Source organism: Squalius cephalus, assembly GCF_949319135.1.
Source record: "Squalius cephalus genome assembly, chromosome: 2".
NCBI lineage: Eukaryota > Metazoa > Chordata > Actinopteri > Cypriniformes > Leuciscidae > Squalius > Squalius cephalus.
The window spans coordinates 934,637-953,834 of record NC_137123.1 but is presented as its reverse complement, the minus strand read 5'-3'; the positions used below and the strand labels follow the sequence as shown (position 1 = coordinate 953,834).

Below are 19,198 nucleotides of genomic sequence, written 5' to 3'. Positions count from 1 at the left end.
CTATAGACAGGAATAATATTTATTGAATTTATACCCAAATGCGTTGATGTAATCTTTATGAGCGTTTGTTACTCTGATACTGTGTTTTCAATTCATACCAATAGCCTGAGGGCGCTACATGCACAATAATAGTCCATATATGGAACATGAAGAAGAGCCATGATCATGTGACATTCCAGGACGTCACTGATACACACACAGCTAACAGAGATCGCTCTGTAACATGCAGATAAAGATGTTTTGAAGACAATAAACATGATTGCAATGATATTTGAGTTACCTGTGTTTTTCAAGCCATGCCAGGTATTTTCATAATAATAGATTATATTTATAATGTAATGCTAATCTATATAGACTATCATTGTGCATAATACTATACCAATAGTATATTTTCTGTCTGATTTTTTTATCTGAAGCCAAATTAAATCACAGAAGATTATTTAAATACTCGACTTGCGTTATAAATTAAATGTTTGGAGCACAAACATGGTTTTAATCTCATAAATTGTCGTGTATTGATGGTGTGCTAAGCTAACATGCTAGCTAGCTCTGGGTGCACCTCAGTAACGTGCGGTGAAATCTTGTCATGGGTAGGCTGTGACCTATCAATGTGGCATATATGTTCATATATTCATTCAGCAACCCAAGTTCAATATCAGGCATCATCACATCGCTGCCTGCAAACAGCAATGTGAGGCTAATGCACAATCAAATCTAATAATCAAATTAATGGACACATCTATCTTATGACTTATACAACAAACAAATGTTTTGTGCGGGACACAGTAAGAGAGGGAGGCGGCGCGGTGTCAGCGAACCGACAACCAGCTTAGTCACTCCTTCAAAATGCGCAAACGCGCACAGACAGCCACACACACACACTATTGGTCTGGTGACGGCGCACCAGGATTTGAATAGGCTACAGTCAGAAAACATTGTGTCAGCAGTACAGCTTTAAAGTACAAAAACAGCTTATTCGCTCCTACAAACTGCGCTACGCGCACACACCGACACGCAGTTGTCATGGTGAAACATACAATCATTTGGTAACTTATCTCTGAAAAGCCCTGAATGTGCTCTGTACAGGACATGTAATGTCTCAGAGAAATCGCTAAAACATAATGTCCTCTACAGAGGACAAAACACTATAGTAGGTAGTCAGGAGTTTTACTAATCACAACTAGGTAAGCAAGATGATACGCACCTTTGTACGAACAACAGTGTTTCCACAACTCGGCGGTTTGTAGGCTTCCAAGTCATGAACCCAGCCATTTGTGAACTGAACGTGGGCTTCCATAGATTTATAATTACGAAACTGAGCCTCGGAATAAGCACTCACACCACAGACTAAATAAACAAAAATATCTGGAAATGTCAGAGGAGGTAAATCGTCGGGGTCTCGAGTATATTCTCTTGCAGGCACCGAATACGGATCCATATTTCCAATCAATGACATCTTTTCCATGTACCGTTTTCTTGCGTCAGGTAGAAGTTTGTCTCTGTATAGTACATTTCGTTCTTTTAATCGACTTTTCAACATTGTTTCGTGTAGTAAGTGATTGTTTTAAATCTCGCCCGATGTGGCCTCACAAAATGGCGGCGCACTCTTGTTTACGTCCCAGAATGCACTGCGCAGTAACGTCGGTTGCCAAGCCCGAGAGCGAGTGGGTCACGTGACATGAAGCAAGCTCGGTCTCTGCCTCAATGTTGATCATTCAAGACAGCATGAGAACTGACTGCGCATGCGCAAACCTACGTAAACTACGTTCTATGGACCAAAGAGGCACTGCTAACCTCTGCCTCAATGGCCATATGGCTTTGAATTTCCTGCATGAAACAATGGTTTTAGGAGCAAACAATGGCAAAATTAGTATATTATGTGTGTATTCCTGAACATTTTTGTTACAAAAATTTATATTTGGAATAAAATAAATGCAATTAATAATGTGGTGAATTAATAAAGTTCTTGGAATTAATAAATGTAATGTCAACATTTCCTTTGGTGAGGCACTGCCTACCCTGCCTACCCTGACTGCACGTCCCTGGTGCACCTGCCACTAGCAGTTATACTTTTATAATTTTTGAATGCTTACTGAAATGTTTCTTTATTCAAGAAATGCATTTGATACAGTTTAAAATGTGAGAACTTTGATAAAAGAAATTAGGGATTGAAACCCTATGAATAGCATGTGAATAGCCAGTCGTTAGTTACTATAATGCAGACAAAAGAAATGCATATTTAGAGCCATAACCAGGCTGGAGAGGTGTGAATGTGTGCAGGGGGAGACTGAGACTGAATGGGGCTCGTTTGCACCACAAAACAATAGAGACAATAGACTGGATAGATGGTTAGAAGATGACAATAAACATCAGTAGCATTTTAGCGTCAAATCAAAATAAAGTCATTTGACATGGTCTTGAAAAACATTTAACTAAATGCAGAGTTTTGGACTTATTATCTTCAGATTTTAAACATAAAATGTTTAGACATGTGGCTTTAGCTGTAGTGCATTTCTAGATTGCTACAGTGCCAACTTCAATTTTATTTTCATGAGGATGTTTCATAAAAATTGATTTCTAATAACTTTACAAAACTTTGAAGCTATTTATAACATTTTTTTTCATTATGCCAATAATTAATTCTACATTTACAATAAACTGCCAGGTGTCAGCTTTCAAATGAGATCATACTTGTGCTTTTAGTACAAAGGGTTCATGGACTGTATCTGTTTCAGTTTGGGTATGTCATTTCTGGGGATTTTTCAAAAGTGGGGTTGCAACTTAACAGGTTAACTCTAGACAACTAGAGTTATTGAGGAAATGTTTAGCACTTTATAGCAGGTTTTTGCAGGTCTTTTATGTGTCCTCTATTGAAGCGTAATAAAGCAACAGTTGGAGAGTCTTTGTCCTATTCGACGTGTGCGGATCCTTTTCCTACTTTAGGACTTTTTTGGGCTGGATTTACGCTCCCAGTGAAGGTTTGTGACGTTGGACTGTAAATACATTTGGCTCTACACCAGTTTCTTCATCATTGTATTTAAGTGAACATTTATTTGGAGTAAGGAGAATGATTGATGTGAACTGATGACAGTATGAATGATCATGAATGAGACGAGAGATCAGCAGAATGAAACACACAGACGATCTCCTGATAGTGTGCTTTATTTCTCCACACACTGTCTGACACTAAATGAATTGTGCTGATCAGCGCCGGTACACACACTCACAGTATCGCTGTTAAACACAGATGATCACGGTGTAATTCCAGTCTTTCAGGAGCTTCAGAGCTCAATCTGCTGCCTTCATCACCACAACATCTTCTTCTGAAATGATGGTGTTTTATCCTTTATTAGATCTCCACGAGCACAACAGCTTTATATGACAGGAGCGACACACACACACACACACACACACACACACACACACACACACACACACACACACACACACACACACACATCAGCCTCTGTGCCTCAGCTCACACTGAAATATCTCTATCATGAACATGACAAAGATGATATTTGTGTGTGTTTATAATCAAAGACACACAGAAGGTGTTCAGGGTCGATATGACAGACTGAAGTGTGTGAAATATTTCTGATGGTAACGAATCCTCCTCAGATTAGACAGAATCATCTGGAAGGAAGACATCAGATATCAGCGAGTGTTTGTTTCAATCTCAACAAGCTTTGATTCTCAGTAGAGACTGTAGTTTCAGACTCGGCCTTATTTAGTCTTTCTTGGATTATGAGGCATTAGTGTTTTTCATTCTCTCAGTTATTAATGGTGTCTGTGCTGCTCTTTATTTCAGTGAATGGAGACAAAACCGTTAAACGTCGATCACTCAGCGTTCGCAAAGGGAGTCTGACAGGAGCTTTTCTGAGGGAAACTTTATCACTTACTCTGTGCTTTTACTTCGCCACAACTGACTTTCAGGATGTTATGAACATATGTGAGAGTAATGCCATCATTTTTAGGTGTATAAGCGGATAATAATAAGAGTAAAGCTCTGGTAATGTGTCGATTACTGAGATTTAGGGCGCTTTCACACTAGCACTTTTGGTGCTAGAGTTTGGTTTGATGTGAACGCTGTCGAACCAAACCGCGGAAGTGAACCGCTATTGATGACGTATAATGTGGGCGTCAGGACAGTCGTCTGTCGCACACGCGTCACCTTCAGAATGAGCGGAAAGGGTTTACTTTGGTCTTCCGATGAAACTGAAACCTTGTTAGCTGTATGGGCTGAAGCAAACATAAAATCACAACTGGAAAACACTCATAAATATGCTAACATTTTCTAAATGTTCAGCGAGCACCTGAAAACGAGGGGATTCACAAGAACGCCGGATCAATGTCGCGTGAAGGTAAAAAACTCAGCAATATCTGAAAATACGAGACTCCCTCAGAAAGACTGGAAGCTCAACAGAATAGAAGGAGAAGTCTCCGTGGTTTGATGCGATCGACAACATAATTGGTTCACAAGTGACCCTCAAAACATAATCGAATCACATCCACCGACACCATCCCTCCATGCTGACGACCAACAAGAAGATCTGTCAGCTCCAGAACCTTCATCCCAAACTACAGATGAGCTAACGAGCAGTGAGTAACGCTATATTGCTCTAACCTGTGGCTTATGTTATTGCTAAATGTACAATTGATAAAATGGACATTAATCATGAATGCATAATCCTATTCTTAATTGTGTTAGTAACTGAAAGCATGGTGTAAAAACAAGCAGCTTATTGCGTTTCTTTATTAAAAATGGTAATTAATTTTTCATCTGTATATGAGTAGCAGACACGCTTTGGATAATGTATCAATATTTCTGGATAATGTATTTATAAAGCAACAGGGAAAATATGTATCGGTCCAGTGATTGGACACCATTTCTTTTTCTTGTTAATTATTTAATCACGTTTGTCTTTACTAGTGCATTTAGTTCTGCATAGAAAGTACAGTTTATTATTGTCTGATTATATGAGCCATGCATAATTACAGAACAATTAGCCAAATGCTGTTAGCGGCTTGTTCTGTGGTGTCAGATGGTATGCATGTAATCACATATGTCATCACAATGTTTTCCTTTAAACATGCACGATTTAATTAAGTTAGGCTATGTTGTTAATCTTACATGTCTACTGATCAACCTTTCAGGAGAATCTGACCCACCCAACTCTACTTAAGCAGAGAACATCCGGCCCAGGGGCCTCATTTATAAAGCTTGCGTACGCACAAAACGGGGCTGAAAACATGCGTACGCCAGTTCCTGCGCAAAAGGTGGGATTTATAAAGAAAAACTTGACGTGAAAATATGCGCACCTGCACGCAAACTCTGACCCATGCGTACGCACATTTTGGAGACGGAGCAGTTTGGCGACACCGATGGTGAGTTGGAGTTAAATGTCTTTTTGGTCACTTTTAGAATTTAGAATTAAAATTAAACATAATACAGAAAGATAATACAAATATAATTTCACTCACCAAGCCTGTCACTTGAAGCAAATATCCATTCCTTCTTAAATGTCCGCGCCAGCGAGCGCGTTGGGCCGTTTAGTGAAACTGACGCTTAAATAAATAAAATAATGATTTCAACTATGCTTTACTTCTGATATAAACATTTAGATTAAATATGCTATTCAAATTATGGAGTTAAACACTTAAACATGAAATCATACTGAAAAGTTACAACATTTTTTTTATATTCAATCAATAGAAATATTTGTTGTGGATGCGATTGTTTTTGAACACTTTTCCTGTGGCGTGCTTTAATGTTTTAACCACAGAGATAACTGCTTATCATGATAATACCAGATTGTCTGAGAAAATAGTTTCGTGCAAATAATGCCCAAGGCCTATCTGTTTTCATTAAAAATATAAATCAATTAAAAATACAATTCGGCAAGTGGAAAAGACTTTCTCTGAAATGTATTTTACACTATTTGATTTATGTAGGCTATTCAAAAACAAGGCAAGGATAGACAACTACTTGATTTGTATTAATGTAATGTTTCTTGTACCGTTTATATCATTTGCATGTGATTATTCATCCACGTGATAACGTTTAAGTTATCACGTGGATGAATAATCATATGCAAATGATATGTAGATGAGGATCTGCATAGTAAAACTAGGCGTTGTAAGCTCCATATATGGTTATTTCGGGTGGAGACGCATGTGCGCACAATCTTCCGCTGACTGGGATTTATAAAGTGAATTCTGCGCAGGTTCTGCCGTACGAACGGTTTTATAAGTCTGAATAATTTTTTGCGTACGCCATTTTTGGCTTTTGTGCGTACGTACATTTTTAGTAAGGTTCCTACGCACAGTTTTATAAATGAGGCCCCTGGGCTGGGTATGTGCGGAGAGGGCGTCTTGGTCCTTCATCTGGTTTCTGGCTTAAATCCACAGGCGCGTTCACACTTGTGCTTGTGATGCTAATGTGAGTGGATCTTGCGGTTCTGCTAGCAGCCGTCTCTGCATCCGCAGCCAGCGCATCAGCGGACTGTGTCAGATCTGGACTGCGTTTCCCAAAAGCATCGTAAGCCTAAGTTGATCGTAAAAACGATCGTACGACTGATCTTAATATTACGGTCTGTTTCCCAAAAGCATCATAGCTTAAGTAGCACTTGAAAATCTTCGTAGATCTACGAGTGCTCTGGAGTAATCGTACATCCCCAAGTGCATCGTAAGAAGACAGAGTTATGAGGACACCTGCAGGACAACCGGCAGATTACACCTTTAACTTTATTCAAATGCCATGTGATTATAATATAAGGTTTTGATTGTACTATATTGTACACTTTATTACTCTTTTTTGTTGTTGGTTAAATTAATGTATAAATTAAATAATTAAAAAGGTCAGAAAACAAAACAAAAAAATAGAAATAATTTAATCTAATAATTTTAATCAAAATTAAATGAATGAACAAAAAAATAAATAAAAGAAATCCTTTAAATCTGTTAAAAATTACATCTTTGTTTTGCTCTATCTCCTCTAAAAGGACATTAATTTCATCTTTTTGAAAGGTATCTTTTCGTGTGTTTTTTTTTTTTTTTTTTTTTTAGCCATTTTGTCAGTGCCTCCGCCTGTAGGTGCTTTACTTGTCTTGATTGCTAATCCACAACAGATGACAATTATTAGCTTAAACGCTCAGAATACGATTCCATATAAGGTTATGTGACAGCGACTCTTAAGTAGCACGTAAAGCACGTAGAGCGCGTTCTCGCGCGTTCATGTTAAGTGCATTTTTGGGAAATGCTCGTGGAATTGCTGCGAGCGTTCGTAACCTTGCACGTAGAAAGCGCTCTTAAGAGCTAAGATCGTTATCGGGAAACCCGGCCCAGGTTTAGCTACTGGTAGTGAAGCAATGAAGCACATCACCACCAGACATTTGTAGCAGGAGCCTCATAGGACACTAGAGGAAACAAGTGAACCTATTTCTGCAAATAAAATGAATAATTAAGAAAATGCTGAATCTTTTCATTTCTTTTTTTAAGGTCTTTATTGTTTTTCCGCCAAATTATAGAGAGTAGTATTAATAAGAATATCAAACACTTTTTTTCAATAAGAAGAATAAAACATTTTAATAGTTGGCTACATTATTCATTGATTTTTTTTTTTTTTTTTTTTTGATTAATTAATTGATGTTACATTTCTGTACTCGTTACCTGTTAACATGGTTAAAAAATCGTTAATGTTCAAAATGTATCCGTTTGTACAAAGTAACACTGAATACATGCTGATTAATAAATTAATGCAGTGTGTTTTTTTGGGCCATTTTCTATTTAGAATTTAATAGGGATTTGTATTGGTTTCCATTACATATATGTATTGATACCTAAATGTATTAACAGAAAACAATACACAATTTCTATTAGAATTTTTAAGGTTTTGCAGCAGAGAATAAAATGTTTGAGTTTATCAGTTCTATGTGGATGTCAAGTTTATGGATCAAGCACATCTTAATTCCCAGGACTAAAGGTGAGAAGTAAATTAAAAATAAATCCGGACGTGGTATTTTGGTCGTTAGGAAGTACCTGCCACGTTCCAGCGACGTACCACTATAACGTCGCCACAACGAATACAGGAATCTCAAAGTTACGTTGAAAAAAAGTATCACAGGTTATAAAATAAATATTAAGCACCATTTCTAACATTTGATAATAAATCAGAATATTCTAAATTCAGCTTTGCATCACAGAAATATATTTTAAAGTAGGCTATAGTAAAATAGAAAACCATTATTTTAAATTTTAATAATATATCACTATATTATTTTTCTGTATTTTTGATCAAATAAATCCAGGCTTGATGAGCATAAGAGACTTATTTAAAAAACATTAATAGTAATGTGTCCAAACTTATGTACTGTGTAAGTACAAATACACTAAATTTAAAATTAAATGTTGTATAAATAAAAAGGTTAGAAATCTTTTTTTTTTCAAGTGTTTTTTTATTGGGGGTGGGGGGGGGGCCTCCAACATTAATTTTGCCTAGGGCCTCCAAATGTCTAGAACCGGCCCTGCCTGCGTATACATGTATGTATGTATACACACACACACACACACACACACAGAGAGAGAGAGAGACAGGTAGAAACAGGTTTACAGTCTCCTTCTTCAGGAAACACAGACTGAAAGTAGCCTAAGTTAAAACTTCATGGAAGAGAAGACGCCATTTTGGAGACACAATAACTTTAACAAATTTCACACTTCACGGTCAGTATTTGCTTCTGATATGTCATATTATCCATCCATATTATTATTATTATCACACGTGACGTGCGTCGTTAGATCTGTGTATCTTTAGCCTATCTCGTTTTTTTGGCTCAGTTTTGTTTGCAGAACAGAATAGCCACTAAACTAAACTGCCTTTCTTTTCCCTTTTCTGTAAGAAATAAAGTTTTGTTTCTTATTTTCCCATTCATGTACGAAATTAGTTCATGATGTTCAAGTTTATTTGTCATGCATAAAGTTAGTGACCGATTGTAGGCTACATTGAAACGCTTGTGGTGAGTCACGTGTTTTCTACAACAATACTGTCGTGATTACTGATTAATCGCTGTGATTAATCGTCTGGTCGCTGGTATCTAATCACAATTATTTGAGGAAATCGCAATACATTTGCGGTTTACATATTAATCCCCTTATGCCAAAGAAAAAGGGGGAGAGGGGGAAAGGACCTTACACAAATAGCCAAAGAATGCCCTTAATATTGTGGGTTTGATCAGTTTGCATTATATTAAAGTACATCATAGGGGCCTATTTTATTATAATTTGTATTACATTGTATATAATTCCAATTAGGGCTTAAGGAATAATCGCATCCAAAATAAAAGTTTGTGTTTACATAATATATGTGTGTGTACTGTGTGTATATATATATATATATATATATATATATACACACTACTGGTCAAAAGTTTTAGATCGGTAAGATTTTTAATGTTTTTAAAAGAAGTATCTTCTGCTCACCAAGGCTGAATTTATTAGATTAAAAATATAAACAAAAACAGTCATATAGTGAAATATTATTACATTTTAAATCAGCTGTTTTCTGTGTGAATATACAGTAAAGTGTAATTTATTCCTGTGATCAAAGCTGAATGTGCAGCATCATTACTCCAGTCTTCAGTGTCACATGATCCTCCAGAAATCACTCTAATATGATGATCTGATGATCAAGAAACATTTATGATTATTATCAGTGTTGAAAACAGTTATTTACATTTTTATTTCATGATGCTATGATGAATAGAAAGTTGAAAAGAACATCATTTATCTGAAATGGGAAGCTTTTGTAACATTAAAAACTACCTTTCAAAAGTTTGGGGGCAGTAAGAATATTTATTTTATTTTTTTGGGGAAAGAAATAAAATAAATCAATAGTTTTATTCATCAAGGATGAGTTAAACTGATCAAAAGTTACAGTAAAGACATTTATAATGTTAGAAAATATTCTATTTTGAATAAATGCTGTTCTTTTGAACTTTCTATCCATCAAAGAATTTTGAAAAAAAAATTGTACACAACTGTTTTCAACATTGAAAATATTAATGTTTTTTGAGCATAAAATCAGAATATTAGAATGATTTCTAAAGGATCATGTGACACTGAAGACTGGAGTAATGATGCTGAACATTCAGCTTTCATCTGAGGAATAAATTACAGTTTAAAATATATTAAAATAGAAAACAGTCATTTTTTTGACTATTATTGTTTTTTTTATCAAATAAAGTCAGCCTTGGTGAGCAGAAGAGACTTCTTTTAAAAACATAAAAAATCTTACCGATCTAAAACTTTTGACCAGTATATATTTATTACATGGCTTGGCTGAATTCCAATGTAGAATGCAGTCTGTTATTTCTTGTTATACCATGGTCTGGGTGAATACTCGATTCTGATTGGCTGCAGGGTGTCCGTTAAAAAGTGATAATGTACACCTAGGAAAGGCGTCCCGTCAGTTTGCCTGATGACAGCTCTAAATGATTGCACTGGCTCAAACTCACTGATCAACTGCTGCGGTCGGGTCGCTGTGGCCACGTTGCTTGGCAACGCCTGTATACGGGAGATATTAAATAGTGCGCTCGACTTAATAAATAAAAACCCTCACGATTTTTACTCTAAAACACATTAAAGTATTATTAATTGATTAAATATTTCTTTCTTTCGTAAGTAACCATGGTATAAGCGGGTTAATGCCCTTCGAGGTGTCCATTATCAGGTTTTAATGGACTTCGGCGGAGGCAACCGCTGCGCGTCGGACGGTTCACGCCTCGCCGTCGTCCATTAAAACCTGATAATGGACACCTCGTCGGGCATTAACCCTTACATAACAGACCGCTGCGAACTATAACAGACCGTTGCCATGCAAAACAGCGCGTTGCTATAGACGCGGAACGGACTATTTTCTTTGGCGGAAGCAATACAATCGTTTTTAAAACAATAAACTCCTTTTTAAATCAATCATTTGTGTCAAATTAATTATTTATTTTGTAGGTAGCCATGTAATAAGCGGGATAATGTATAGAGAGGCGGTCGTTATAGCGAATAACAAGCCCTTCAGGCTGTCAAGACCGCGTCGGGGTCTCGTTCAGCCTGTCGGGCTTGTTATTCGCTATAACGACCGCCTCTCTATACATTATCCCTTATATGTGTGTGTGTATATATATATATATATATATACATGCATGTATATATTCAAGAAATAGTTGCATGCTATATATTTATATGTAATTTATTGTAGCCACATTGGCTATGAATCATGGCTCATTGAATCAGAACATAAACGCACATTCCTTCTTGCTGTCCCACTCTGAACCCCCGAAGGTAAATCAGTTGTGTTGGCTCCAGCTAGTCGTCAATAACTGGTCCTTCGCGACACTATATTGCACCTTAGAGGATAAGTCTGCATTCCGAACCCCCCCTTTCCCCTCTCTGGACCACAGAGAGATAACGAAACTTGAAACTTTCTACACACAGACACACACACACACACAAACATCCTCCTATAGAAATATAGTTTTAATGTATGTAACTCAGATTTGGGTTTGACCTTCCTGTATGCATGTTTTAGTATTATGAATTATGATTTTCTAGAGGTGTGGTTTTGAAATGTATTCTTTAATCAATAGTGTTTTAGTTAGGCCATCCTTAAAAATATTCTTGTTTGCCGTAACCCGACCGACCCAGTCAATTTAGGTCCGACCCAATTATTTATTTTTTTTCCCTTTTAGTCCGACCGACTTGCCGATTGTAAACTTGCGTTAAGACCGACCGATTTTTTTTTACTCTTCAAACAACTAATACAAATGCAATAAAATGATATTAATTATATTTTATTGTGAATAAATAGGCCTACATATAGGCTACAAACGTAGGCTACGCTCTTTCTTTTAAATAAAAACCCGTGGCGTCATCTATGATTAAGGGCTGTGTAGGCTGTAGGCCTATGCGAAATGAAAGCGAAATCGCGACACTCAGATCCACGAAAAATATGTTTTAGTAGGCTAATTCTATGAATTACACTGCGCAAACCAAAAGTAGGCTATTATACCCACCGGATGAAGAGGGATTGGCTCTCCACAGAACATAATTTATAGCCTATTCATTTTATTTTATTTTTCGTGTTCGCATTTATGAGGAAGAAACAATGTTACGGACGTGACCGCTCTGAAAGCGGCAATTAAAACTTCACAGAGATCTCAAACAGGCATTTAAAACACCAAATATTAAGAATGGGCATATCAAGCAAAATAAAATTCGATGATTGATCGAAAATTGTATCTCTCCCCCCACATGCTCACCGGCAACGCTCCGACAGTAAATTTCTCTGTAGGCTACTGTCTAATAGGCCTGTGTTGTAGCCCACAGTCATTAAAAAACGATTTAGTTTCATATTCATGTTTAAATAAAATAATATTTATTTTTTAAATGTCATGTTGATTATATGAAAAGTGAATAGCATGAATAAGATAAGATGATCCCGAAAATATCGGAAGACAAATGGAGTAGGCAGACATGATTTTAACCACTTCATTAAGTTTGTTTTTGTAGAAAGTCTGTCTTTAAACTGAATTTCGTTTTGTATTAATTGTATCTTAATTTTGATCAATGTTTATTCAACCATTTTCATGTATTTAATAAATAAGAGGTAGGCTAAATAAGGCAATATAATCAGGACACGGAGTCGCCGGCGCGTGAACTGGAGCTGGTCTCTTAAATGAACCGAAACTCAAGCGTATAAGCTACTTGCCTCACAGACCTGAGACATATATATAGGCCTATATATAAAAAAGCATGAAATGTACACTTTTAAACAAAACAATTCAAAACGAAAGAAAACAGACTGCTCTCTGCTTATGTAATGAAATGTGCATTTCTCTCTGGCGCGTTCACTAGGCTAGGCTACTGCGAAGATCGCGTCAGCATCGTCAACTTCATCTTTGACACAGAAAACACTTGTTTATTAATAAACAATTGAAATGTCTCCTTGATATATTTGACATACTAATAATCATCACTTTTCCCAATTCTGACAGCTTAGGTGCGTTATTGGCAGCGCTCCCGTTACATGAATAGGCATAGCCTAATATTACCGCTATAATATTATTCTTTGGTGCTCATGAGCACCAAATGAGTATAAACTGCAGTTTATACAGGTTTTCTAATTGTTATTTAATATATATATATATATAGCACGAAGTTCTGGAAAACTGTCAGTGAAGTCCCGATATGCAAATTTGACCAAAATTGTACTTTTTTTTTTTACATCGACTCTCGAAAAAAAAATATAGACCGACCAACCGACCTTTTTTTTTTTTTTTTTTACTGTTACGGCAAACCAAGATATTTTGAAGGATGGCCTTAGAGAAGGTTCACTAACATTCTCTGGCAATCCCTTCCCCCATGTGTTGAACTGTGTTTTATTGCCTAATGGAATGTCCTGCAACAGACATTTTAGGAGTGGAGCAGAGTTAGTGTTAATCTTTAACCCTACTTAAATCCTACATTTTCTATATGTATAACCATTGAAGAAATATGTAAACCTGAATGTAATTTCTCTTTTCCACGATTGTTCTTCTCTGTGATGGGTTTTTGTATTCTTGTAAACCTTAAAGGAATAATGTTTCAGATGTGCACCCTGTTGCAATCATAGATATGCCATGTGGATCTTTTTAAAAGTCCAATTTTCATTTCCATTTGTAAATGTACATCACATTTTGGGTTAATCTTATTCCTAGATTGTTAGTAGAACTCTTAATGCTTATTTTACAGAATAAGAAGTCATTTCTATGCCGTAGCGTTTAAACATACCAAATGTGGTCTTGAATTGAACCTCCATATACCCGTGGGAAAGATATGGGTACCAAATTATGATAAAATGCATTTTACTGCAGTTATAATTGTTTAAAGTAGAAATGGCATGATCCTAAGACTGTCATAAAACATGCAAATCGAACTCCTAAGTGAGACAAAGGAAATTTCTCCCGCCTGGAATTTCGCGTTCCAATTGGCCCAAGCGCCAGGGAGGAGGAATTTTTCGCTACCCTAGAAAAGCGGAACACTCCGCGTTCCGTTCGGTTGAGTTCGGTATTTTCTTTCGTCTTGTTTGTTCCTGCTTGTTCGAACCCTCCTCATCAGGGAGACCATCAATGGCTCCCGTTTAGGGGGCTTTATATTTTATTTTCTTTAAGTCTTTTAGTTTTGTTTCGTCTTCGAACTTCAGCCGACAACTTCAACTCAAAGTGAACCTTTAAACTGCGCGCCCCGAAGATACGAGGAAACACGCCCCGCTCTTAAAGGAGCTCTTCGTCAGCAAATACAAAGAGAACCATGTGCATGCAAGTATCGATTATTGAATTGAACTTACAATGTGATTTCTTTGTTGTCTCTTACGGGTTACTGTCTGTGATTTTTGCCATGCTGAGATCATCTCGGTGATCTCTCTCGTCCTGAAACTTTAGTTTCACTTTCTCCCTTCCTCTCCCTCTCTCATCTGTTATCCGTTTAGTCTTGTATTTTGTTTACGTGTCCTGTACATACATATTTACTCGTGTAAATTGTAGAACTTGTATTCCTTAGTTCGATGTAGTATTAGTCCAATTATTAAATTCCATATGCCCTTGACTGACTCTGATTTAATTGCCCATGTTACTTAGTCCCTGAAATGTTCGATCTTAGCTATATGCTTTATCTTGGTAGGCTACGCTTTAAGTAACCTAATTTTAGTCTACAAACACCGAGAGTGTCTTTTCAAGGCCTGGAAAAGATACTCTTTCTCGTGTTGGTAAGAAGGATAATTTTCCTTGAGAGTTAAGTTAATCTTACGTACAATCTGTTCGCTGGACAAACAGATTGTTTGATAACTAAATTAATTCCATTAAAGTTATCCCATAACTTCGAGCTGAAATAAGAACAATTGATGTATTAATGACGAACCATAACCCGTTATGGTAATCGTTCATATATCAATCTAGTTCAGCTGCGATAAATTAATGTAACTGTAACATACAAAATATTAATCATATTCATGATTAATTATTAAAATTCCCTATAGATCATTTGAGCTAATATTAATGTACAACCCATTGTTCTTACATTATATTATATATAAATAACAAATTCTTCTTAAATAATAGTGTGTATTTATATATACAAAACAATTATACACAGTAGTACACACACATATATTATGTAAAAACAAACTTTTATTTTGGATGCGATTGTTTCACAGCCCATAATTCCAAGTAAAAAAAAAAAAGATTTAAATTGTAATTATAGCGGCAGCCAGTAACCGCTAAGAGGCTGAGTAGAGGGATTAAAGATTGACTCGTTTCCATTGTTGATCCAGGTAATTTATTATAACATTGAAAAGAACAGCAACATGATGATAAAGTAAACAAAAGGAAATGAAATGAAAACGGTCAACAGAAAGTGAGTGTCCCAGCTACTCACCCACTTCCTCCATGCTAACCACACTCAAACTAACCGTGTATATACTGTCTATGAAACTAACAGGTAATATGCGCCTAAAACAAGTGACGTAACAAACCGAAAATAAAAATTTAAAAATAAAAGACATCAACCCAAACCTGGCACCTACAGTAATGAACAAAACTGAGTTAATTTGTAAATTGCCTCTTTTATTGTCATTATTTGTATTTAATGTGTAATCATTTTTAGTATTTAATATTTAATCATCAGCTCAAAAGTCATGATTGTGGCAGGCCTAATGTACAATACAGGAGAAATATAACTAGAAATTATTATCTATATATGAGTAAATGTATTATCTTTTATTAGAAAATATATCAGTTAAGAATAGAAAAATATTAAAAATATTCTAAATCAGAATGCGTAGTCCGTACACAGAACACACAGCTATAGCAAGCCCAAGAAGCCTCTTCATTATACACTATCTCGGTGCCACAACCTTTTCAGTAACACTTTATTTTGATGGTCCTTCAGTCGCAAAGTTTTATTTTTTTATTTTTTTTATCATTTGGTTTCTCTTTACATTTGTGTAAATTGTACTAGAGTATCACTAAAGTCAATTTATTATCAGTTAATTAATATGCAAATAAATTTATTAGTCTAATATTATGCCTACCAATAAAACGTACAATGTTAATGTAAGGTATAAGTAATAATGTCATGCATCATGTGTCATGTCAAATTATTATATTTGATCAATAAATTCAGTTAGCCTATAATAATAAAACTGGGCTGTTACCAATCAAATTAAATAATTTAGCCTATACACTGCAAAATTGCATGTTATGAGATTAATGTTTTAAATAAATGTTTGAATATACAAGAAAAAAATGCAATGATACTTTTAAACATGAAATCAAACCACCAGTAGGTGGCGTCTTAATAAGTGAGTCATTCGTTCAAACGATTCGTTCAAATTCAAAACGCTGAATCATAATAATTCAGTAACAAAACACTGCACTGATTGTTATTTTCCTTTGGAGATATTTTCGTCTGTGAAATATAACTAAATTTGTCAATACTGTGTCTAAATGTAAGTAACTTAATATTAAACAGGATAATACTTGTTTAGGATAATAGACATTTATGATAATTAAATAGGCTACTTGTTTAGGATAATAGACATTTATGATAATTAAATAGGCTACTTGTTTAGGATAATAGACATTTATGATAATTAAATAGGCTACTTGTTTAGGATAATAAACATTTATGATAATTAACTAGGCTACTTGTTTGTGATAATATTCAGCAAAACAGCTCCCTTGGTTGTGTTACGTAACTATATCATACGTTATAAATTTAATAAGAAAAGGTATGTTTCTTAAATACATTTAAAAACCTCAGTATGTTTCTTCTGTGAGTGTCACATCCACCGGCTGTCTTCCTCATTTGTCTTTGCACTACACTCCCCAGAATCCTCCTTGGTGCACACCTGCATTCACTCTCCTCTAAGTAATTATCATCATCACTTGTACCTTGTCATCTCACCCCTTTATATTCAGCACTCAACCTTCAGTCATGATCTGGTCTCGTCGATACACGTCTATACACGTCAATACAAGACACACAGACTCTCTTCCTACACCTACCTGCATACCTACCGTCGTTCCTGATCTTCTTCAGCCTGTCTTCAGTCCATCTTCAGAGAATCTTCATCATCTGCATCTGCAAGAGAAAGAGACTTTGTTATCATTCAGTTAAGCTTCATCCAATTATCTCCTTCCTGTTTACTCACCTTTCACGCTGTGTCCGATCCATTCTGCTATTAAAATATCAAACTTACCATCTTGCCTGCTTTGCTCTATGCTAATGACCTCTGGGCGCATGCGCACGCAGCGACCGGCAGTGAAAAGTTTGGCGTTCTTATGTCCTCGTGTTCCGTGTGTTTTTATGTCTTTTACTTTTAGTTTTTCGTTTTAAAAGTTTATTTAATTAATTTATTCACGGGACCTATATACCTGTCGAGGGGCTTGCGCAAAAATGGATATATTTTATCTCATTGTCCTGTGGACTTTGTGGCGTGTTTGTGACTCTAATGACTTCGACGGGCAAAGTCGGTTGCACTACTCAAGAGAGGTGCTGCTACAGTTAAACGGTATGCGTCCAATGTGCGTGGTGGATTTTATACCACAGCTTCCGGACTTTATTTTGAGACGACAACCATACGAAAAACCGGAAAAACCGAGGGGAAGGAGAAGGAAGCGAGGAAAACGAGGTGGTGTAAAGTTACGCCTGAGGAAACAGCGTCTGTCCCGGATTCCTCTGCCCTCGGTGATTATGGGGAATGTTCAGTCCTTGAGAAATAAAACGGATGAACTACAGGGCTATGTCCGATTCCAGAAGGATTTTAAAAACTGTGGTATCCTGGCTTTTACTGAGACATGGCTCAATGAGCAGGATCCAGACACAGACCTGTGCATCGATGGATTTGGAACCCCGTTTCGTTTGGATCGTGATGCTGAGGTGACGGGGAAAAAACAAGGCGGCGGGGTATGTTTCTATGTTAACAAACAATATTGCAGTGCTGTGACTGTTCGAGAACAGATTTGCAATCCGAATGTCGAACTTTTAACAGTATCACTACGCCCGTTTTACTTGCCTCGTGAGTTCCCACAAATTTTTATGACTGTGGTGTATATCCATCCAAAGGCAGATGCCGTCTCTGCCGTTAGTACCATCTTTGAGGTGGTACAAAAACTACAGTCAATATCACCGGAAGCACCGAGTTTGTTATTGGGTGATTTTAACCATGTGTCACTGAAAAAAGCACTTCCACATTACTATCAATACGTCACTTGTCCAACCAGACGGAACAAAACACTTGATCTGTGTTATGGAACAGTAAAGGATGCCTTCAAATCACTTCCATTACCTCCTTTGGGCTCGGCTGATCACAACTGTGTGTTTTTACTGCCCACCTATAAGACTGTCTTAAGGAGAGAGAAGGTGCAAACTAAGGATGTAAAGGTGTGGACTGAGGACTCCGTGCTCTGTTTACAAGAGTGTTATGATTGCACGGACTGGAATATGTTTAGAGAAAGCTGTGGTGATGACTTGGATGAACTTACTGATATAACCTGTTCCTATGTTTCTTTTTGTAGAGAGATGATAATCCCTAGTAAGACAGTCAAAATCTACCCAAATAACAAACCATGGGTGACCAAATCTGTTAAATCCAGTATAGAATATAAGAGACGGGTCTTTAAATCAGATGCATTTACTGATTTACATAAACAAGCAGCCACTAGGGGGTTGAAAGTAGAAATTTTAAAGGCAAAAAATAATTATAAAGTGCGATTAGAGAGTCAGATGGCTGATAATAAATTGGGTTCAGCCTGGTCCAGTATGAAAGCTATATTAGGTTATGGTAGTTCAAAGAACAATAATGATGTCATCTTGGATGGATACAATTCGAAATTTGAATTTGCAAATGCCTTGAATATGTTTTATAATCGTTTTGATACATCTGTTTTTAGTGAGGAACTCCAGGATTTGCGTCACAAACTTGAGGATAGCCAGCATTTTTGTATAGACCAAAAGGAGGTCGAAAGGGCCTTTTCTTCAGTTAAAGTAAATAAGAGTTATGGGCCTGATAATATCTGTGGCCGGGTACTCAAGTCTTGTGCAAAAGAGTTGAGTCCTGTATTTCAGTATATTTTTAATGAGTCCTTGAGAGTACAGCATGTTCCAAAGGTAT

The 19,198-nt window shown here is 36.4% G+C and overlaps 1 protein-coding gene across 1 annotated transcript in view; it reads left to right on the top strand.

The window, feature by feature from the left end:
* The first annotated feature begins 8,573 nt into the window (after positions 1-8,573).
* LOC307154371 (uncharacterized protein) overlaps positions 8,574-19,198 on the top strand; it is a 91,275-nt gene continuing 80,650 nt past the window's right edge. Inside the window, exon 1 of the mRNA XM_079864259.1 lies at positions 8,574-8,721. The gene's annotated coding sequence lies outside the window, so the exon portion shown is untranslated. The remainder of the gene's footprint in view (positions 8,722-19,198) is intronic.